This window comes from Mirounga leonina, unplaced genomic scaffold (genome assembly GCF_011800145.1).
Source record: "Mirounga leonina isolate KUSES-001 unplaced genomic scaffold, KU_Mleo_1.0 Mir_91, whole genome shotgun sequence".
Classification (NCBI taxonomy): Eukaryota; Metazoa; Chordata; class Mammalia; order Carnivora; family Phocidae; genus Mirounga; species Mirounga leonina.
The window spans coordinates 27,498,889-27,522,558 of NW_023270839.1; the positions used below are offsets into that span (position 1 = coordinate 27,498,889).

General features: G+C 39.7%; 1 protein-coding gene across 1 annotated transcript in view; it reads left to right on the forward strand.

The window, feature by feature from the left end:
* Positions 1 to 748: 748 nt before the first annotated feature.
* The window catches only part of LOC118003565 (tropomodulin-3-like), a 68,999-nt gene continuing 46,077 nt past the window's right edge, over positions 749 to 23,670 (forward strand). The window contains exon 1 of the mRNA XM_034994613.1: positions 749 to 932. The gene's annotated coding sequence lies outside the window, so the exon portion shown is untranslated. The remainder of the gene's footprint in view (positions 933 to 23,670) is intronic.

The following is a 23,670-nucleotide window of genomic DNA, read 5'->3' on the forward strand; positions in this document are numbered from 1 at the left end:
CCAATGAGTGACTAAAGGAATGAATGGAAGACCATTGCTGTTCCCTCTCCCCAGAGCCCCGCACAAAAGGCAGCCATTTCATAGGCCACCGTGGAACTGCCTTCTGAGGTATTCCCACTCTCCTCGTCTTCCCCTCCAGGCTACCCATCTGTCCCAGGCCCGTCCTTTGAGCAGCACTTCTGTTTTTTTCTCCCACTCATATTAACCCAGCTTCAACCCTTGGGGTAGAGCTTGAGGCTGGAATGGGAAGATGGGTTGGGGCCAAAACTGTCTGGGAATATAGGGGCTATCGCTGCGACATCATCCCTGGTTGCATGCCCAAGGAAATCACTAGGGTCATTACGCCCTTGAGATGACATCTGCCTGATTTATGCCCCTTTTGTGCCTTCGCCTTTTTTACTTTTCTATCAGTTTTTCATGACGAGTTTAAAGCCTCGATGTCACGTCCTTGCATTCGCAAACAAGGGTACAGTACAAGCCCTGCCTTGTGTGCCTCTTTAGTAAAAGTCAAAGTAAAGAGGAAATCTATACCAAAGAGCCTCGAGTTGCTGTTTATAGCTCCCAAAGGGTCGAGGGTAGATATTTCCACTAGTAAAGATTGTTGTCCCCGGCTGGAGTAAGGCTTACTATCCTCAGCAGCTTCCAACATCCTGCAGATTGCAAAGACCAGGGTCAGCGCTGAGTGTCGCCCTCCTCGCTGGAACTACAACTCCCAGGATGCCCCGCGACCCGGGAGTGCGCACGCGCGTCCGTGGCGGAGGGGGAACCAGCCGCACCGACAGAGCGGTCGGGTTGGGGCAGCCGCGGGCGAGTGGATCGGGCAACTCCCAAGCAGGCAGACGCAGGCGGACGGGCGGGTGCTGGGAACCGAGGGACAGGCCGTTCCCTCCGGTCTGTGAAGAAGGTCGGCGGCCCCAGCGGGTGCCAGTCAGGTAAGCCCAGCCCGGTGCTTTCCAGGAAGTCCGTCTGCGGGCGCAGGCTGGGAGGCGCACCGGCCATGGTGGCTGAGGAGGGAGAGGTTGCTGCCTTCAGCCGCCGGCCCCGGGCTCCTAACCTACCGGTGTCTCTCGGGGAGCGGGGAGACGTTGGGGACTGCTTGGGGGAGGGGGCGGACGGGCCCGGGTGGGGGTCGTGGGGCGCGCTGGGCGTTGCCCGCGGTGGAGGCGCGCGAACCCTCGGCTGCTGATGAATCACTCGGGGGCCCGGCCTCCCCGGGTTCGGGACCGGCCCCTTCCCCTCCCGCCGGAGCCCACGCCTGCCGAAGCTGTACGAGCTCGCCTGCCTATCCGCCCCTTCCCCTCCACCGAGGCGCAGCTGGGAGACGATCCCCGTAAGAAGGTTTTCTCCCCAAGACTCCTTCAAAGGCTTCTGCTAGTTGGAAGTTAGAAAGAGAGGAAAAGGGGGGCGGTGGGGGGGAACCTTAGGTCACACCCTTTTGCGGGCGGGGAGAGGGGGATTAAAATCTGGCTTGTCTTGGATTTGCCGTTTTTGATCTATATCCTCTGCCTTAAAATAAATTCCTGGCTCCTGTGCAGCACAGCTGGATTCAGCTGTGAAGTTTGTGTGTTGATTTGCTTTGAGGACGTGACTGGGTCGTTGTATTTTTGCTTATGAAGTTGGTGTGTTTCCTCTGCAAGCCTGCAATCTGATTACAAACAAATGGGAAACAGCACCTTTTTTTTCTCTTTTTTTAATGTTTAGTTAAGAATCGCATTTCCAACTTGCCCTTGGCTTCTCTTAAAACCAAAAGTCATCTGGTAATGAACACTGCAGTAAAACTTATTCCAGGTCATACTTGAACAGGAAATAAGCCTGTGGAGATATAAGTTAGTTATGTGCGGTCTCCCTTGGTTTGTAACATTTTCATGCAGCTCATTTTTCTTTTTCTGAGAATCCTTCAGATTAATTTTTTGGCACATTAGGTTGATTAATTGGCCTGTCAAAACAGTATATTAGGCTTAGAAAAATAGTTTAGTCCAGCCTCAGTTTTGCTAGTCTCTTCCTTCTAGTCCTTGGCATCTTTTACCCTACTGCTTCTTTAAGAGTTCCAAAGTCATTATATTTAAAATCCCCTTTCTAACTCATTTCTAGGAAGAAACAAAAAGAGAATTAAAATGTAAGACCCAGTATATTCTAACTCTGTAAGCTTGCTTACTTTCCATCTGGTGAGGATTTCTAGTTTGCTCATCTCTATTTTTTTTAAGTAATCTCTGCACCTCACCTGGGGCTCGAATTCACAACCCAGAGATCAAGAATCTCATGCTCTGCCCAGCCAGCCAGGTGCCCAGAGTTTGTTATTAGTGACACCTGGGTGGCTCAGTCAGTTAAGTGTCTACCTTCGGCTAAGGTCATGGTCCCTGGGTCCTGGGATGAGCCCCCATTCGGGCTCCCTGCTCAGCAGGGAGTCTGCGTCTCCCTCTGCCCCTCCCTCTGCTTATGCTTTCCCTTTCTTAAGTCTTTTTTAAACAATTTAAAACAAATAAAATGAGGTTATTAGACCAGATGACCCCAAGATTATTCTAGCCCTAAATATCTCTGATTTTTAAAATTCACTATGTTATTCATTCAAGAAACATTGGCCACATTTGTCATTCTGAGACATGTGGTAGGCCTGAAGGAACAAAAGTGATTTCCTGAGGATGTTACTGTCCCAGTGCTTAATTTCTTTTAATCATATATATATTTTTTAAAGATTTTATTTATTTATTTTTACAGAGAGAGAGGCACAGCGAGAGAGGGCACACAAGCAGGGGGAGTAGGAGAGGGAGAAGCAGGCTTCCCGCTGAGCAGGGAGCCTGATGCGGGGCTCGACCCCAGGACCCTGGGACCGCGACCTGAGCCGAAGGCAGACGCTTAACGACTGAGCCACCCAGGCGCCCCTCTTTTAATCATATTTTTGTGACTAATTCTAAAGTTTTGTGGTCTGTCCTCCAGGCCAAATTATTCTGCAGTTAATAACTTCACCTAAAGGTAAATATGTATATAAAGTTAAATACGTGCAGGTCACATCCCATTACAATGATCAGTTTCATTCTAATCAGATTTTTCAAGTCTCAGCTACTGGCCTATTTAAATAAAACACAGGGTCAGTACAATAGAAAGGACTTGAAGGGTGTAGGGTGGTGCTTCTCAGACTTCAACGTGCATAAATGTTGAAGAAGGTCCTTAGAATCTGCATGTCACATAAGGAATGCTGTAGTCTTTCACATTTTAAATATCAAGGGATGAGAGATGTTTGAAGGTGTTTATAATAACCGGTGCTGATTGCTGTGATATTAGATACATAGCAATGACTTTTCCCAACTCTTAATTTTTAAAAACAGTCCTCTTCATTCCAACAAAAATAATTGCCTTCACAAGTTTTTTCTGTTCTTTCTCCTTTTTGTCTCCTCTCTCCTTCCTTTCTCCTTTCTCTTTGGTTTGTCCTCTCAGCTTTTTTCTCTCATCTTCTTCCACCTTCAACTGTTTTCATTCCCATTAATTCAGTAATTCACTAATTCAACACGTATGTGTTTTGCCCCATCCTGTACAGGGCACTATCTTAGGCTCATGGTGAATACAGATGTATAAAACATGGTTTTTGTCTGGGAGCTTACTCCCTCTTATATTAGGCAAGTGTGCTTGTTTATAGTTCAGAGCACTACTGTAAGAGCCATGTGTAGGGAATAAAAGCCTGCAGTAGGTATTCAGAAGGAGAGAGCTTTTACAGTTGTGGAGGTGCAAAACAATAGAATCATCCTTTTTTCCACTCACCGGTCATCACTGTCTTCCCCACCCCACCCCCGGCCCCCCAGGCTATATTCTCTATACTGTTTTGAGTATGTGACAAATCTACATAGAATATAGTACAATTTTGTAAATTAATTTATTTGGAACCTGGGGTGAGCTGGCTATATGAAAATCAATTAGCAATATCATAGGGAGAGTGAGAGGCTGTGGGGATAAAAACATACCTGGGGTAGAGACCAAAAGAGGGAGAGGAAAAGATGAAGGAAAGAAAGACAAAAAGAAGACCTAGTAAAACAGAAGAAAAGGGCTCCATGGGTTTTCAGATGTCAGTCTGATGTACTAATATATATTACTAATGTAATAAGTCTTGTTATTTAGGCTGTGTTATTTTTTAAAGATCCAGTTAGCTGGCAAACTGTTCATCCTGCTTTTCAATTGTTCTTAAATTTAAATATGTATGGGCTCTGTCTTAATTAAAATAGTTGAGGAGGGCATTATTTTCTAGGCTGTCTCAGTGGCTAAAGCATTATTGTTCTCCTGTCAGTGACTTTCTTTGAAGACATTTGATTTATATGTCTTATTCTCATTTTTTTTTAAAATATGTTATTCTTTTAAGTAATCTCTACACCCAATGGGGGGCCTGAACCTACAACCCTGAGATCAAGAGTCATGCTCCACCCATTGAGCCAGCCAGGTATCCCCACATATTCTCATTTTTATAGCAGATCCACACAACTATAAATCACAACTATAAAATCATATTGAGAGGAAAAGGCTATAGAGAACAGAAGAGTCTACTGGACTTCTGACAGTCCATTAGGTACATATTGAAATTGTGAAGAATCAAACTAGATTTGCTATTTATGAAAAATTAAACATGAACACATATTCTAATATCTATGTAATCCATTAGGTTATTTGCGGTAATGAAGGAATAGAGATGTGAATAATTCAGTGGCAAATAATGAAAGTGTAGGTGTCTATTATGTCATATTCTAGAATTTCATTTGAAACAAAATGATTAACATCTTTTTTTTTTAATTTGCAATTTCCTTTTTTTTTTTAAGATTTTATTTATTTGACAGAGATAGAGAGCACAAGTAGGCAGAGCAGCATGGAGAGAGGGAGAGAGAGTAGCAGGCTCCTGGCTAAGCAGTAGAGCCTGATGCGGGGCTTGATCCCAGGACCTGAGCCGAAGGCAACCGCTTAAGTGACTGAGCCATCCAGGCACCCCCTGATTAACATATCTTGAAGCAAAGTGCTACTTTGTATTTTTATTGAGGTATAATTAATATTCAAGAAACACATGTTAAATGTACAGTTCAAGGAGTTCTAACAACTTTATACACTGTAACTTCTACCAAAATAAGATCAAAAACATTTTTATCACCGTAAAAAGTTCCCTCATGCCCCTTTCTAGTCATTTCCTCACCCACTCTCCTCCACTGGAGGCAACCACTTTCAGCTCCGTATTTCTGACACCATAGATTTGTTTTGCCTAGTCTTGGACTTTACATAAATGGAGTCATACAGTAGTATATGCTTTTTTTATGTCTGGCTTCTTTCATGTAATATAATGTCTTTGAGATCTGTGTTATATCAGTGGTTGGTACTTTTTTTAAAAAAAAAAGATTTTATTTGAGAGAGAGAGGGCACAAGCAGGGGGAGGGGCAGAGGGAGAGAGACAAGCAGACTCAGCGCAGGGCTTGGCAGGGGGCTCAAGGCTCAGCGGGAGGTTGGGGGGGGGCTCGATCCCAGGACCCTGACTGAGATCATGACCTGAGTCAAAGTCAGATGCTTAACAGACTGAGCCACCCAGGCGCCCCAGTTGGTACATTTTTATTGAGGAATAGTATTCCATTGAATGAATATAGCCTAATTTCTTTATCTGTTTTTATCTTTTATTTTTGATGGATGTTTGGGTTTTTTCCAGGATTGGGTTATTAGAAATAAAGTTGCTATGAACATTTCCTTTACAAGTCTCTTGTGGGTAGATGTTTTCATTTTTCTTGATAAATACCTAGGAGTGGAATTACTGAGTCATAGGATAGATGTATGTTTAACTTTATTAAAAAACTGCCACACAGTTCTCCAAAGTGGTTTATATGAGTTCCAGTTGCTTCACATTTTTAATGTTGCTGAATTTTAGTGTTGTCTTTTTTATTTTAGCCACATTAGAAGCTGTAAAATGGTACCTCATTATGGTTTTAATTTGTATTTTTTTTTTCTAAGATTTTATTTGTCAGAGAAAGAGAGAGAGAGCATGTGCCAGCACAAGCAGAGGGAGAGGGAGAAGCAGGCTCCCCACCAAGCTAGGAGCCCGATGCGGCACTCCATCCCAGGACCCTGGGATCATGACCTGAGCCGAAGGCAGACGCTTAACGACTGAGCCACCTGGGTGTTCCTTAATTTGTATTTTTTTGACAATTAAGGATGTTGAAATCTTTCCTGTGTAGTAATTGGCTTTTGTAAAGTATCTGATAAAGTTTTTGCCTATTTTTTCACTGGGTGGTTCATCTTTTCATTGTTGTTTGTAGGAGTTCTTTATATATTTGTGAGTACAAGTCCTTTTCAGATACACAATATTTTTTACCCAGCCTGTGGCTTTTCTGTTTATTTTCTTGATGATGTTGTGGTGAGCAGAAATTTTTAATTTTTATCAAGTCCATTTTATCAGTTTTTAACCTTATGGTTAGTGTTTTTTGTGCCTATCGCCAGGGTTGCAAAGATATTTTCCGTTTCTTTCCCAAAGCATTCTTGTTCTAGGTTTTACATTTAGCTCTGTGATCCATCTCAAATTAATTTTTCTGTTAAGATGGGAGATAGGAGTTAGGTTCATTTTCCCTCTATACAGGTATCTAGTTGTTCCAGCAACGTAGCTAAAAAAATTTTGCCTTTCTCTGTTAGATGGACTTGGTATTTTAATTGAAAATCAATAGAGCTATTTTTTATTCTCATTGTGCTTTTATTTTCAGTTTCTTAAGCATGGGCCCTGTATCTTTAAAAACAAAAGGAAAATACAAAAAACTTTTATGCACTTCTTCCAGACTGCAGCTACCCTGAGATTGATCCAGGGCTGGTTACCTTATATTTTCTGATGCGGGAATGCCAATAATAAATTTGAATTTGAATGGCTTTCCTGTGGGTTGAGGTAATGGAGGCAACCTCAGTTTCAGTAGCAGTTGCATCCTGCCCATAAGCCAGGCTGATACTGGGGAGATAGGACATTCAAGCCCAGAGAGATCACCTAGGACTCTCTTAGAGCAAACTGTAGAGAGCTTAATATTTTCTTGTTTATTGATTTGGTGAAAATAGATATATATTATATATATATTATATATATGTATATATATAATATATATATATTATATATATATATAATCCATGTGTTTTAGTTTCCAGCTTTCTACTACACTACAGTCCAGTCCTGTCCTTTGTGCCACACAATTCCTGAATTTGTCTTGGAACAATTTCTAAGGAGGCGTGTTGGTTATTTTTTCTCCCAGATTTTATTGACTGATAACACAATACAGTATTATTTTTTATTTATTTTATTTTATTTATTTATTTTTTTAATTTAAAGATTTTTATTTATTCATTCATGAAAGACAGAGAAAGAGAGAGAGAGGCAGAGGGAGAAGCAGGCTTCCAAGGAGCAGGGAGCCCGATGCGGGACTCGATCCCAGGACCCTGGGATCACGACCTGAGCCGAAGGCAGACGCTTAACCATCTGAGCCACCCAGGCGTCCTACAGTATTATTATTATTATTTTTTAAAAGGATACAGTATTATTTTTTAAAGGGTGTCACCTCAACTGTGAGGTAGGAAAGATGTTGGGATTTGGAGCCAGTGGCCAAGAAAGAATTCTTGAGACATCTTTGGTGCAAAAATGTAGTTTTATTAAAGCACGGGGACAGAACTTGTAGGCAGAAGGAGCTGTACTGGGGTCGTGAGGAGTGGCCCATTATATACTTTCAGGTTGGGAGGGGGTTAGGGATAGCCTGTCTCTAAGGAATTTTGGAAGCAAGGTTTCCAGGACCTTGATGGGGCTAGCTGTTGTTGGGAAAAGTCATTTATTACTGTTTAATAAACCTTAGTCATGAGACCCTTCAGATTTATATCAGTGGGTTATATGCTTGGGGGATAACTGCCAACATATATCTTGGGGGTTAGAGATAAAGGAAGTTTCCAAAGGAACTTTCATACCCTAATATAGACCCATAGGATTCTGGGGGGTCGGGCTAAGATGCCTTTTGCCCCTAGCAAAGCATTAACATCCAGGCAGTTGAGTTCCTAGAGGAATGTCACTCTGCCTGTCTCAGGCACTTGTCGATGGGCTGCAAGCAGTAAGGAAATTTAGTTTTTCCTTTGCCTTTGTTTCCCACACCAAACTGTGTGGGTTATGGTGTACCTGTTCTTTTCTGTTCAGTCACGGAGCAATAGTCAGTAAACACTGTCTCCCACATGTGTGTCATCCTTGTTAGTAAAGCCAAAGCTGGAAACAGAGAAAAGACCAGTTAGGGGACTTATTAGTGGGGAATCTTGAATCCAAAGCTTAAGTAAAGAAGGAAAGTTAATAGTTTCAAAGACAGGTTACCTTTCTATGGAAATACAGGACTGCTCTGGTCTCCTTATTTTCTCTCTTTAATATGTAACAGCTTTATTGAAATTCACACACCATCCAATTCGCCCACTGAAAGAGTACCAGTAAGTGAATTTTAGTATATTCAGAGAGTTGAGCAACTATCATCACAATCCATTTTAGAACATTTTCATCACGCCAAAAAAAGAAGCCCCTTACCCATTAGCAGTTGCTGCCGGTTTTCCCCAGCCTCTCCCATCCCCCATGCCCCAGACAGCCATTAATCTGCTTTCTGTCTCTATGGGTTTGCCTATGCTGGACATTTCAGCAAAATGGAATCATACAGTATATAGTCTTTTGTGGCTGGTTTCTTTTGGCCTTATACTCTTAATAGTTTGAGAATCATTGAAATACAGACAAGCAACTTTCCTTCACAGATGTGCACACTTCTTGACCTGTAAAGATATACACTCCCTCAGGTACATATGCTCAAACACCTACACCTACTCACTAAAGAACACAAACACACCAAGACAAACTTGCGAACTAAGGTACCTGATACACAGAGATAACCCTTTACAAATAAACAGTTTCCTATCAGAGCATATCTAAGCACTAATATCATTACAAGTACATGCAAGTGAATACAGTTCCTGAAGTCGGTGAGAAAAAATGGATGAAAACATGGCAAGCTGGGAGAAAATGAGGGCTCAGGACAGGAATGAAGGAGAGTGTGATAAGAAACTTCCTAGAGCTTTTAGTTGTTTTAACCAGAAGCAACAGTCTGACATTTATATATTATTTAATATGCATATAGGCATGTAGGTAAGAGTCTTGGAGTTCCTGAGCCTATTGCATAGCAGTCCCTTTGAGCAGGAGGTTATTGTTATTATAAGGTAAGGGATTTCTATATGGAAAACTATAACCAACAAAATATTTTGGTTCCTTGGGTGTGGTGGTATCTTTTGAGTGAAGAGTCATTATGGAATATTTCTTTGATATGTATACAGTGAAAAGAGAGGAGGCCCCTCAAATGTATACATTATAAGTCTGGTGTCTATTCAGGCAGCCCTTACCCTAGGGCAGGTATGGCAAAATTTGAAATAACCCCAAGATTTATTTTTGTTCATTGTGAGTGATTATTAACCCAAGTTAGTATTCTTAACGAACTCTTTCTTTGTTTCCTCTTTAATATTGCCACTGGAGTGTTATACCTGCTTAGTCAGAGTATGGGAGTAGGTGGGAGTGGGATGGTGGTGGGGCAGAATGCTTAATTAAATTGGCAGATATCAATAAATATGTGATTATTTGAAAGTCAAACACATTTTCACTTCTGCAAGGCCTTGTTAGTCATCAGCACACCCTTTACACCTGCCTTTGCTCTTGCCACTTTGTTTGAGCCCCCATTATTACTCCTCTTTGTCAATCTTTTTTTTAATTCAATTAACATATGGTGTATTATTAGTTTCAGAGGTAGAGTTTAGTGATTCATCAATTGCATTTAACACCCAGTGCTCATAACATCAAGTGCCCTCCTTAATGCCCATCACCCAGTTACCCTATCCCCTGCACCTCCCCTCCAACAGCCCTCAGTTTGTTCTCTATAGTTAAGAATCTCTTATGGTTTGTCTCTGATTTTGTTTTGTTTTATTTTTCCCCTCCCTTCCCTTATGATCCTGTTTTGTTTCTTAAACTCCACATATGAGTGAAATCATATGATAATTGTCTTTCTCTGATTAACTTATTTTGCTTAGCATAGTTCCATCCATGTTGTTGCAAATGGTAAGATTTCTCTCTTTTTTTTTGATGGCTGAGTAATACCCCGTTTGTGTGTGTGTGTGTGCGCGCGTGTGCGTGTGTGTCTTTATCTGTTCAACTGTCGATGGATATCTGGGCTCTTTCCATAGTTTGGCTAGTCAAACAATCTTTCTACTCTCCTAAGACATGGTACTGCATCCCAGGTGAACTCCTGGGTATAGTTTGCTCTCCAGAGAGTAGTGCTTGTCACTGCATTCAGCTCCTTAGCCTTCCCTCTTTTCTTTCTGTCTTTTCCCACTGCCATATCCTCTTTTCTTTTTGTCTTTTCCCACTGCCAAAACCTTAGTTCTGACTTAATTCCTTTTGAGTAGGATACCAGGGAAGCCTCTTCAAAGAAATGTTGTTTGAACTGTCCCTGAAAGATGTGAAAGGATTTGAACATGAGAAAAGGGGAAAAGGGATAAGAAACAGTGTGATCTGAGGGTTGGAGGCAGAAAAGCAAGGAACTGTACTACTTTGGCCAGAATACAGGGTGCGTGAATATCACTCCTTCCCTTTTACTTTTCTTCCTCTCCTTTTGCGGGCTCCACTCCCATTTCTTCCCCACCCCTAGCATGTACTTTGATCTCTTTGCTTAGTATAATACTTCTCCTCCTCTCTATGAGCTAAATCTGTCCTCCCTTGACCACCCACAGTGATCACTGAACTTTTGTAGCACTATTTACCAGTCCCATTCTTTTATCAGTTAATTTTATTTTGCTTTGATTTTTTTTTTTTTTAAATAGCTTTATGTACATGTCTCATTTTCCCAAATAGAGTGTATTAGCCAAGGTTCTTAGGTCTCGGGGAACACGACCCACTTAAGCTAGCCTTCCAGAAGGTATGGTGGCAGGGCTGGGAATTGTAGTGGATTGTTGTTAAGACAGCTGAGCTCCTTTACAGCTGGGTTCTCAGCCGGACCCAGAGCAGGCACTTGGAAAGCCCCTGTACTCCCCCCTCTGCCTGCAGCTTGCATGGACTCTCTTCAGCTTCCTTTTGTGCCTCTGCTCCATTGTAGGACAGTAATTTGGATTTTTAAGACTGTGCATTACAGTATTTACCTGTCTTGATTACTGAGGTTTTTCTGGCGTCCTCTTAAATCAAGGCACGTGCCTTTCTTCCTCACCCTCGCCCCAGCCCTGCTTCATCGTCTCCTTTTTGGACTGGCTTTCTCTTGGCTTTTGCTTTCCCCTTAGCTTTAGCATAAATGTGACTTAAACTTGCTGTGATGCTGCCCCCAGACCCGATGACATGTGATCTCTCAATTTAGGTTTTGTTTCCCAGCTTTCCATATTCCTGGTGAAGAATTGATCTATCCTGCTTGGGGTAGGGATATCCCTTGTACCAAGTATCTGTGAGGGAGGGGGCATTGATGGTTGCTTAGGCTGTGTACTGAACAGGGCCTGGGGTAAGGCTGGGCCCAGACAAGGGGGCTTAGGGTTGGTCATCTCCAAACATGCTTATTTTGGTACTTGTGGGCAGAGGAAAATGACTGTGCCTTTACTTTTTTGTATCTGCACTGCATCTAGCAGATTAACAGCTAAAAAGTAGGTGTGTCTCTTATTTAGTATCTGTTTATTACCATGACTCTCTGACCTTTTGACCATTAGAATTAACCTTGGAGATAACAGACTAATCAGAGCAATATTTATAATATTTAACATAAATTACTAAAATTTGTTTTATCATTTGAATGATTTATAATTTTAGAATAAATTAACTATTTTTTACTTTTTTAAATTAACTATTTTTTAAACATTTTTGAAATTTATTTCCTAGTTCAGAAAGAAAAGGGAAATAGAGTGTTGATAATCAATTGAATAAAAAGTGATAATAGGATTGACTCTGACCCCTGGCCCAGTTAGGTTATGGTTAAATCAGGTACTCCCATCATTGATCTCAAAGCTTACTGATCCCCCCCTTATTTTATTATATACTTACTTAGTTGCAGGCTATTATACACTATTATGTTGCAGGCACTATGATGGTATAATATAAACAATAATATAAAATAATATCTAAAATAATATAAAAGTAAGTGCCTATCTTCAAAGTGCTCACAGCCTATGGAGGAAACAGATATTACACAACTGATTATAATATGGTGAGATAAATTTTGATAGAACTGTGGACAAGGTGGTGACTTGGTACCTCTCTTCTACTATTTTCTTTGTATACATCCATCTCTCATTTTTATGTATTCGTTTTTAGTCTTCATCTCTCTTACCCAGTCTCTGCAATTAACTGTATTATATGGATCACAGCATAGTAATATCTCATTTACCTAATATGAACTAGTGAAGAATTCCTTAAAAATGAACTTTGAGAATAATTAATAATGACTTTATTAGCTAACATTTAGTGAACACTTGCTGTGTGTCAACTATTCTAAGTGATTTATATGTAGTAATTCATGTACTAATTCAGTGACTTAGTATATCAGCCCCATGAGATAGGTACTATTATTATTTTTGTTTTACAGATGAGAAAACAGAGGGACAAAAGATAGTTCACTATATTGTCCAAGGTTACAAATTGAAATCTTTGTGGGAAAATTGAAATCTTTTAAAAATCTATTTTAAATGTCATTTTTTGTAAAAATGTATTATAAAGTTTTTCCTGATCTTTTTTCTTTTTTAAACATTTTATTTATTTATTTTGACAGAGAGACACAGCGAAAGAGGGAACACAAGCAGGGGGAGTGGGAGAGGGAGAAGCAGGCTCCCCCTGAGCAGAGAGCCCAATGCGGGGCTGGAGCCCAATGCGGGGCTCGATCCTAGGACCCTGGGATCATGACCTGAGCCAAAGGCAGATGTTTAACGACTGAGCCACCCAGGCACCCCAAGTTTTTCCTGATCTTCTTTCTTCTTCTTTTTCTTTTTCATCATGATAAGTGTACTATTTAATTCCCATCATCCATTTCAACCCATCTCCCCCACCCACAACCCCTCTGGTAACCATCTGTTACCACCAGCATCTTAGAATACAAACCCCACCTGGGAGATTTAATCGTTGCAAATGGCAAGATTTCATTCTTTTTTGTGGCTTAATAATACTCCATTGTATACCACATCTTCTTTATCCATTCATCTGTTGATGGACACTTGGACTGCTTCCATATCAGTATTTCTGTATCCTTTGGGTAAATACCTAGTAGTGCAATTGCTGAGTTGTAGGGTAGTTCTATTTTTAACTTTTTAAGGAACCTCCATAGTGTTTTCCACTGTGGCTGCACCAGTTTGCGTTCCCACCAACAGTGCAGGAGGGTTCTTTTTTCTCTACATCCTCACCAACACTTGCTGTTTCTTGTGTTTTTTTATTTTGGCCATTCTGACATGTGTGAGGTGACAGCTCATTGTAGTTTTAATTTGCATTTCCCTGATGATGAGTGATGTTGAGCATCTTTTCATGTGTCGGCCATATGTATGTCTTCTTTGTGCAGAAATGTCCATTCATGTTCTTCTGCCCATTTTTAAATTGGATTATTTATTAAATTTGGTGTTGAGTTGTATTAGTTCCTTATATATTTTGGGTACTAACCCTTTATTGAATATATCTTTTGCAAGTACCTTCTTCTATTCAGTAGGTTGCCTTTCAGTTTTGTTGATTGTTTCCTTTGCTGTGCAGAAACTTTTTATTTTGATGTAGCCCCGATAGTTTATTTTTGCTTTTGTTTCCCTTGTCTCTGGAGACATGTCGAGAAAAGTGTTGCTACAGCCCATGTCAAAGAAATTATTTCCTGTGCTCTCTTCAAGGGTTTTAATAGTTTCAGGTCTCACATTTAGGTCTTTAACCCATTTTGAGTTTATTTTTGTGTATGTGAAAGAAAGTAGTCCAGTGTCATTTTTTTGCATGTAGCTGGCCGATATTCCCAACACCATTTGTTGATGACTGATCTTAAATGGGATCCTTCCAACTTAATTTAACCAAGATGATTTGGAGGATATAAAGTTTAGAATACATTGTGTGTAATTGACTTGCCTTCTGAGGTTGTTGACGTTTATAGGCTGTTGGCAATTGCATTAAATTGTTCCACACTTTTGTGTTTTAGTTATTTTATAGTTTGTCCTTCTCTTTTGCCTCCAGCTGTGGCTTCTTTTTTTTTTTTTTTTAAGATTTTATTTATTTATTTAACAGAGAGAGACATAGCGAGAGCAGGAACACAAGCAGGGGGAGTGGGAGAGGAAGAAGCAGGCTTCCCGCAGAGCGGGAAGCCTGATGTGGGACTCGATCCCAGGACTCTGGGATCATGACCTGAGCCGAAGGCAGACACTTAACGACTGAGCCACCCAGGCGCCCCAGCTGTGGCTTCTTGTTGCCAGTTGCTGTCACTTCAGTAATTTTCTGTTAATGTGTAGTGTGTTGTAACATAAAAGTAAAACCATGGTAGAAAGTGAGTATTTTATAGAGGCGGGGTGATGTAGAGTGAAAAGCATGGATTTTGGGGTCAGGTTCAAATCTCACATCCACTGTTGAGAAAGAAGTTATATATCCTTGGGCAGGCACTTTATTGTCTGAGCCTCAGTTTCTTCATTTATGAAATGGGGATAGTAATATTTTGCAGAATTAATATGAGGAGATGTATGTGGTAAAGTACCTGGCATATAATAGGTATGCAGATAAAAGTTGATTCCTTTTTTTTTTTTTTTTGCCCCCATTATATCAGAATATGGCATCTGGATTCCTTGTTAATTTGAGAAACTCCGGTAAATTAAAGAAATAATGTTTTTAAGATGTAAGATACCATCTTATTCTATCACTTAAGCATTTGCCTTTGGCTCAGGTCATGATCTCCAGGTCCTGGGATCAAGCCCCACATCGGGCTCCTAGCTGGCTGGCTCAGCGGGGAGCCTGCTTCTCCCCTTCCCTCTGCCTCTCCCCCTGCTTGTATGCTGTCTCTGTCTCTCTCAAATGAATAAATAAAATCTTTATATATATATATTTTTTTTCAGTTGGTATTATAATAGTTAATTTGAGAAATATTATCCTGAACTTTTGTCTTGGTTCCTCTAAGTAACCTCCTCTTCTTCCCTGCATTAAATTGCCTTTACTTCTGTGTGACTGTCTCGATTCCCCTTGTCTGCTATTATAGGAAAACTGTCCATCAGCCCCTTTTAAAAGAACCTGTGCCAAGGCAAACCTTATGACCCTGAGGGCAGTAACCAAGCTTCTTGGCCAATAGCAATGATTTCTAAGACTTCCCTTCTTTCATCAATTCTGCTTTTTTTTTTTTTTTTTAAGCTATCATCAGTCTTAAATATTAGTTTTTCTTTTCCTCCCCACTCCCATTTCTCCATTCCCAGAAGCTGTTCCCATTAGCCGTCTGGTCCTCATTATTTCAGTAGTTTTATGTGGTTTGGTTTTTATAGTATGTGTATAAGTATTTTTCAGAGGTTATCTTTTTGTAGTTTTTATTATTTATAGGGAACTCTCCTATCTTAGTATCATGAAAAATTTCAGTTTTTATAACAGAGGGTTTTTTGCCTTCTGTCTTAAAACCCCAATGAAAACCTGTGATACCCTCTCCTTCCTGGACTGTTGGATGCTTCACCACATGCAGATACTCCAGCTCAAGTCATCGAATCTGTTTTAAACAATTTTATTGAGGCATAATTTACATACCATAAGATTAATCCATTTTAGGTGTACAATTCAATAATACCGAATAACTTTTCCTGTCAAAAACACTTCAGTGCTATCTTTGGTCTAGAAGATGATAGTCAACTTGCCCTTTTCCCTTTTTGTTCCCAAGATCACTTACGTGGGATGTGTGGATGTTGCTCCTGGCTGCCATGTGGTTACTTACAAGTATCACGTCTGTTGGTTATTGCTTCAGTTACTCATTTTAAATATTATAGTAACTTGTTAAGAATGAGGTTCTCTACACTTGGGACTTAGGGTCAAGGCTGGGGTGGGGGTAGTGCCATTTTCTTGAAGAATGGCTCCTTTTTGCCTGACTGTTGACTGATGGAACTCATTCTCTCTTAATATTCTCCACCTGAAGAGAATTATATACTAACTCCAGGATCTGCAATCTCTTTGGTTCTGCAGTCCCCATCTCCCCTTTGAGACATCAAGACACATTATGCATATTGTAGACATGTGCCTTTTCAAACATTATAACTGCTTTTCCATGTTAGTCTGAAAATTAATTTAATGGCTATAGCAAAGCTTGATATGTCCCTAGGCTCCTGAAATTAGAGTAAAACTGGCGGTATCTCTAAAAGTCACAAGTGCGCCGTTTCTCTGAAGGTGTATGAAGTATCTTCACCATATAGGAGTGAGGCATGGTCTGGAGGAGCATGCATTCATACCGGTCAGGGCACCAGACACCTGAATCAATGGCAAATATTGGGGCTAAATGGTAGGGTGCACCCTGAGCATTGTTGATCTTCAGAGTAGAAAAGAGACCAAGTAGGGTTGGAAGAGCTAGGAAGACCTCCCTTTGGAGAGGATGGACTTCAGCTAGTGTTTGAAGCGTGTACAGAATTTGGATAGAACAGAGAAGTGAAATTTGAGAATGGGGGTATGGAAGATTGTTGGAAGAGAAGTACACACCACTGTGGGAAACAAATGAGGTAAAGGGGTGTAGTGAACTTATTTATGAGACCCTGGGGAAGCCAGCCAGGTTAGAGCAGAGGATTCCTAGTAATTCTTAGCGAAAGTAGGAAGGTGGAGTTTTATCAAAATTACCTGAGAAACTGTTAAAATACAAACACCTAACAAATCAAAAATTCTAAGCAAAGGAATGAAATGTAAAAGCCCTGTTAAGGGAAGCATAGTCAGGTGACTGTAAGCAAGATCATTAGAGCGGGAAAACAAGAGCTTGGCGTTTGCTTGTCCCTGGGAGGGAGGGCTTGGTAAAGCATTGTTTTTACTTCCTTTCTTTATAAGGCTCCAGAAATTTCACTAGGTTTTGGAACTGTTCCTGGGAAGGGGCAGGGTCCAGATACACAAGGCTTTGAAGGCCTGAGCAGAAGTTGGTTATTTCTCTTGATGTTTCTTTAGGGAGAAGGAAAAAACATCCGTTAAAACTCTCTTAAAATGGTTTTACTATTGGTCGCATAGATGGTTAGGTTTATTTCTTAATTAACATTCTGAAATTCTTTTACTAGGACTCTGATGGCTAATGCTTTTTGTTGTTTTGCTTTTCCACCAAAGTACTTTTGCTATTCTTGGGTGTAGCATGCATAATTCAAAAGTCAAAGACAATGTTTGTTACTGTTTTTTCATATACAGCATCACAATGCAACAAGTGATAGTTCTTTAAATTAAAAATAAAATAAATGCATATGAAACATAACTCAAAAGAGACCAGTGACCACTGGTTATATATAGAGAGAGTGACTCTCCCTGTGTCTTTAGCTTTCCAGTTTGTCTTTGGTTCTTGTGAATCTTTCCAGAGTTATTCCCAAGGCACCTATTTTTAAAAGTTGAGTGATCTTAGACTCTTAGATCTGGAAGGATCTTAGGAGTCATTTGTTAGCCCTTACATTTTCTTTTCTTTCTTTTTTTTTCCTTAAGATTTTATTTATTTGAGAGAGAGAGAGAGAGAGTGCGCACAAGCAGGGGGAGGGGCAGAAGGAGAAGCAGACTCCCCACTCAGCAGGGAACCTGCAATACACGGGGCTCGCTCAATTCCAGGACCCTGGGATCATGAGCTGAACTGAAGGCAGATGCTTAACTGACTGAGCCACCCAGGCGCCCCAACCCTTACAGTTTCTTGTGCTAAGAGAGAAAAGTGGAGCGCATTTGAGGAATGGATATACGTGAATAATGGGGTTGGGTGACCTCTCTAAAATTCCTTAGAATATCACCGTCTGAAACTGAAGTCTTTATGAAGCATGTTTCCCAAAGGTCTCTTTCCTAAATTCCAAATCTATTTTCCTGACCTATTTTGCTTACTCTTAAGTCTTTGGTGATATCTTCCAGTACTGCCCTACTCTTGAGTGTCTTGGTTTTAAAATTTAATAAAAATAGAGACAATAGTTAGATACTTTTAAATTTAAAAAGAGAAAATGAAGTAAAGAACAAGGCAGAAATGAATGTGCTACTTTAGTATTTTTACTGTATTAATAAAATTTATATTTTGCGATTAAATTTTTTTTTGCCTTCATTCCTGTAATTTATGATGTGTTGGGAATACATATTTTCATAAACCATTTCTATTTTATTTCAGGAAAATAGGAAATGATAGAAATTTGCTTTATTTGGTGACTTTTCAGGAAAGCATTGATTAATGTGGTCATTCCACTTTAACTTCTTTTTCTCTGTTACACAACACTGGCCCATGTTTGACTTCATTATTTACTTTTTTTGTTGTTTAATCTATCTGTTCTGGTTTTTCAAGTCCCTTTCCTGAAATATTTTACTTTATTGTTTTTGTGCTTATCTAGCATGATTCAGCTTTCATATATTTCCTTCCTATTATAGGTTGTTCATCTTGGCAGTGATGAGGGCAAGTTACTATTTTTTTCCAAGGTTGAGTTAAATAGGGTTTCCTTAAGATGATAGACTGTTAGAGCTAGAAGAAACTGGAGGCCCTTGAGCCCAGGGATAAAGTGAACAGGCTTCATCCTTTTGCCACTTCTCATCTGTTGGTAGCGGCTGCTTAAGGACTGAGGCGGAGTCTGTGCTCCCCCAGGAAAAGGCTGTTTGATTTGCAGTGTCTGCTGTGCACGTGGATGAGTCCATTGTCAGAACTGAGGCCATAATTTAGTTATTCCTCATCTACCCAAGCAAACTGAGAAGTGAAGTGACTTGCCCATAGTCACAGAGCTCTTAACGACCAGTTCAGTGCTAGGAGCTAATTGCTAGGTGTTTTCTCCCTAAGAATTCTGGTATTCCTTCTGGATTTTTTATTGTCGTTTTTCCTCCTTGAGTAATAATTGAATTATTTTGGGTACTTAAGTTTGTCACAGTTTGTTGTATCTTCAGAAAAGACTCAGAAGTATTCATCAGGCAGTCTAAAGATAGAGAGGATTGTTCTTATTCTAGCAGAGAAAAGGGGCTTGAGTTACATAGTCTAGCTAAAATTGAGAATTTTCTTTTCATTTAAGACTCAAGGCTTTCCCATTAAATTTTTTAAAACTTCATACTATCTTATGCCCATTATAATCAATTAGACCCACCCTCCCCAAAAAGGAGGGACAAGTAGAATTTTATTTAGAAAGAATGAATTTTATTTGAAGATCAATGGTTCAAAACAAAATCTGGTCATGAAGGATTAAAACACTAGCAGCATGAGACAGGATAGGAAGATACTTAAAGAACTTTTTATTTTAGACATTTGTCTACTGTAATGCTTGGCATTTTGGTCGAGATTGTGCATTATTTTGCAATTACAAATAACACAAACAAAAATAACAGTAGTAACTATATACTGTGTGTACATGAGTATTTTTTGTTGTTGTTAAAGATTGTATTTATTTGACAGAGAGAGACAAAGTGAGAGAGGGAACACAAGCAGGGGGAGTGGGAGAGGGAGAAGCAGACTCCCTGCTGAGCAGGGAGCCTGATGCGGGGCTCGATCCTAGGACCCCGGGATCATGACCTGAGCCGAAGGCAGACACCCGACGACTGAGCCACCCAGGCGCTCCTGTGTACATTAGTATTTTTTAAAACATTGATTTGGGAACTCTTCATATAAAAAATATTCTCTTTGACGTTTCCCACATCATGTGGGTTTGTTTTGGTGGTTTAAAGTAGTTATGGTAATCCCTTAGAGCACTTTCTCCCATGCTTTACCAAAACCTTACCTTTTTACAGTCTATAGAAGGCTGGGGCAGCTTTCATACAAAATATTTTGATGCCTTATTAGCTGTTAATCAGCAGGGGTGCAGGTATTAGTAACAACCATCATGTATATCTTCATCTAGGCACATTTTGTTGATTTCTCCCAGGATAGTTACCTCATTTGGAAGTATATTTTTCTATATAAACCCATTTTCAGTTTAAGAATATTTGCTTCTTAATCTTTATTGTGGCACAGTTGTTGATAGATAGCATTGCTAGAGGATAGGGTTCTGCATACCCATGGAAGAAAAGGGCGAGTGGAGAAAGAGAAGAGACATCCCAGTGATGGGGTCTTTTCAGTGTGCCGCTTGGGCTATACTCTGGTGGCGAGGTGGCAGGAGGGTCTGAGGGGGATTCAGATTTACTTTTGCTGTATACCCAATTTTGCTGGTCACCACTTTTGAAAATTGAGAGAGAACAACAGTGTATCAAAAGAAAATTGAAACTATTAAGTATGTACCTACATTTAACATTAAATCTACAATTGATTATTATAGTCTCTGTGCCCTATTTGTACCATTTTTGATTCCTGTGATGTTTTAAATTCCAGTTTGGGAAGCATTTATAAAGTGGGGAGAAAAAACCAAGAATCTGTTCTATAAATTTTCTCAAATTCTTTTCCTCCTGTTCCCATGGTACCTTTCTCTCCCCTTGTCCTACCCTTCCAGTTCAGTATTCCCTCTTTCCCAGGACAGTACATTAACTTTAATAGGCACTTCATAAATGTATACAAATATATCTTGATTTGAAGATGCAGCAGTTGGTAAGGTTGAAAAAGGAGAGCTTTTCAGAATGAAGAAATACAAGAATCTGGTCTGAAGCCCAGGAAATTCAGAAGGGATGAAATTGAGGAAAGATGTTACCATTCACCTTTTGTTCACTGCATGAAATTCAGCTTGCTCTCAGCATGATTTCTTTTAGACCTAGCCTAGTTTATTTTAAGATTTTGTATATAGTTCAATGCTTACTAACTTGGTGGATTAAGAAAATTCTTGGTAGAGGAAGAATGAGTCATAGCGATACTTCCCTTTGGGAGAGAAAGAGAAAGAAGGCCGTCACATTGGTCTCTCCATTATATACTTGGAATGGATTCAGCATTTTGATTGATGGCTGAGCACTGTTAAGCTTCCCCCGAGCTACCTCACCTCGTATTTGGTTTTGTCCACAGTATGACTGGTAGAAGGCTCTTTTAGGTTAACCAGCAAAGATAAAGAGCTCTGTAACCTTCTTGCCCCGAGAGACTTGTTCATATATGTAATTGCTATTGTAAGATTTTTTGAATTTGCAACAATTTTTTAAAAAGCTTCAGCATTTCCTAGCCTACCCAATCTATTAAACCAAAAAGAAGGAGGAGGAGAAGGAGAAGACTGAAAAACATTTGGTTCTGAGAAACTGGGTGTGCTAAGGGTGTGGCTCTTTTGGCATTCGTCAGTGGTGTGCCCAGAGTGGGTTCCTCTCTGACCTTGCCTTGTATCTCTGATGCCACACCACCACCAAGAAGTATAAAAAGAGAGGAGGTGGGCCAGGCCTGGGAGCTGGTTTGGCTGCTTTGAGCCAGAGAAGGAAGTGGGGTACATGGGAGCCACAAAGTCTCTCAGTAGTTTTGTTGAGAGGTTGTTCTTGAAGTGGTATGAGTAACCTGTGAAGTATTTTCTTGTAATAGTCACAGAAATTAGCTGGCTGCTTTCTACTTTGAGGATGCCCTAAGAGACCTGCCTGTAATTAAATCTCTTCTTTTTTCTGGCCCTAACAAATTTTTCCGGTTGCCTTCAGACTTCAGATTTTATTTTCTTTCTTTATGCTTTTGAGATCTGTAGATCTCTTTTTTAAAAATTCGTGATAGCGTCAGTAGCAGTGGCAGGAAAGATGGGGCTACTTACTAATCTCCTATGTGGGTTGGTTCATTTCCATGGAATTTTTACACAGAATAATCAGCTACCATTTTCTCAAACTTCTGTGTGCAAAGCAGCTACCTCACTCAGATGTGCCCTCATCTGCATCAACCATAGCATCCCAGGAACTCCACAGAATTATTTACTGTACTGTCTTTTAGGCTTCATTGTATAAAAGATGTAGTGAACAGAAGGGTGGATTTAGCATCCAGTTTTTTTTCCTCTTTAAAAAATGTCTTATTTGCTATAAAAGTAATACATATTATATATATAACTAAAATAAAATGGTTTTACTTTTTAGAAGGTAAACACTGTGTGCATAGTGCTTTGGATGCAGTGGACCCAAAGGACATGTTTTGGTTATAATTAGTGTTATCTAGAACCATAAGCTCATAAAAAGGAAATGATCTTATGAGACTTTTAAACTCCCTTGCAGTTGAGGAAGCTGCTGCACACTGTCCCTGACAGATATTCATACTCAGCCTCTGCTTTGATAATGCCAGGAATGAATAGATGACTTTCTTTTACTCCAGCCTTCTCCATCAAAGAGAATGTTCCTCAAACCAGCAGAGATGAAACTCAAGCCTAGCATTAAATAAGAGAGCATTTTAGATGCTTTAAATGTTAAAATCTCCAGATGGAGTTAACTTACTTAAAAATTGTTTCTGGATTAATTCTGAAGCCAGGTTCAAACAAAAAAGGTAATGTTGATTTGAATTTTTTTTTAACGAAAATTGAAGCAGATACTTATGAAATTACTTATGAAGCAGATACTTATCAAATTACATTTGAGCTGTAATCCAGTTCAAATGATTAGATGGGTCTTTATCTAGAGGGAATATTTTGATCCTAACTATTATCTACTGTGTATCAACATTGAAATACTTTTATTTAAAATAAACATACGTAATGGCTAAAAGTTTCTTCAGCATGAAAGGATAATGAGACTATCAGTCAATAGTCAGTATCTGAAACAAGAAGACAAAGCTAAACAGTACTTAACTATAATAAGGGAAAGCTATGCTGGCTAGGTATAGCCTGAGCAAGGAGACCAATTTTTTATATAGGGTTTTGGGAAAGTGTGGGATTCCGGGACTGGCAAAATTTTCCAAGGCCAAATGACATCATATACAGAAGCACGATTATTTGGGTGAGTCTGTTGATTAGTTGGCACTGAGGAGTGTTTACTGGAGTGAGTCTCTTCCTGATTGGATGACCTTCAGAAGTGAGAAGCTGACGGTGATTGATTGGCTTGCAAAGGCAAATCCTTGGTTTTGGTTTTGGGTTTTTTGATGACTACTTGTTACCATGGCTACAGAAAAATCAGTCTGTTTTGGGAACTTTAATTCTCAACATCAAATACATGCAATTACTTGCACAAAGCAAGTGTATGTTTGATTTTTTTGAGGTATAACTTAGAGTAAAGGAAGAAAATTTTAAGTGGGCAGCTTAATAAATTTTATGCATATGTATATACTTGTGTAACTATCACCCAGTTTAAGGTATAACCATTTTTATCACCTCAGGGTGTTCTCTAATGTCCATACCTAATCAGTATCCCCCAATAGCTATTCTGATTTCCATCCCCATGGATTATTTTTGCCTGTTCTTGCATTTCATATACATAAAAGCATGCAGTATGTATTTCATGTCTAGTTTTTTATATTCCTTTCAACGTAATACATGTTAAGTTTACTCATGTTTTTACACGTCCAGAACTTTATTACTATGACTGTACCACAATTCATTTCTGTATTTTCATGGTAATGGATGTTTGCATCATTTCTAGTTTGGGGATACTATGAATAAAGCTGCATTAAAAACATTTTTGTATATCTTATTTTATTAACAAACACTAATATCCCTTGGACATAT